Genomic DNA, 322 nt, shown 5'->3' with positions numbered 1-322 from the left:
AGCGCCCCCTCCTTCTAACACTGACCCCAGACCTCTCTGTGACCCCTGCTTCCCAGACAGCCCTCCTGGCGGGGGGTGGGGGGCTCTCTCAGACCACTTCCTTCCTTCTCCCCACCGACCCCAGAACACTGCAGCCCAAAGCTGAACGGGACTGAAAACAGTCCAGGCCCCGTCCCCTCGTTCCTTGAAGGTTTCAGCTCTGGCTCACTGTGGCAGTCACCAACACACGCCTCAGTCCTTGGCGATCTCACCGTCCACATGGCTGATGCCTCTCACTCCTGGCCTGCGGAGTCCTTGACCTCTTCCTTTCCTGCCATCTTGC

This window comes from Lynx canadensis, chromosome C1, assembly GCF_007474595.2.
Source record: "Lynx canadensis isolate LIC74 chromosome C1, mLynCan4.pri.v2, whole genome shotgun sequence".
Lineage (NCBI taxonomy): Eukaryota > Metazoa > Chordata > Mammalia > Carnivora > Felidae > Lynx > Lynx canadensis.
This window is presented reverse-complemented; position numbering follows the sequence as displayed.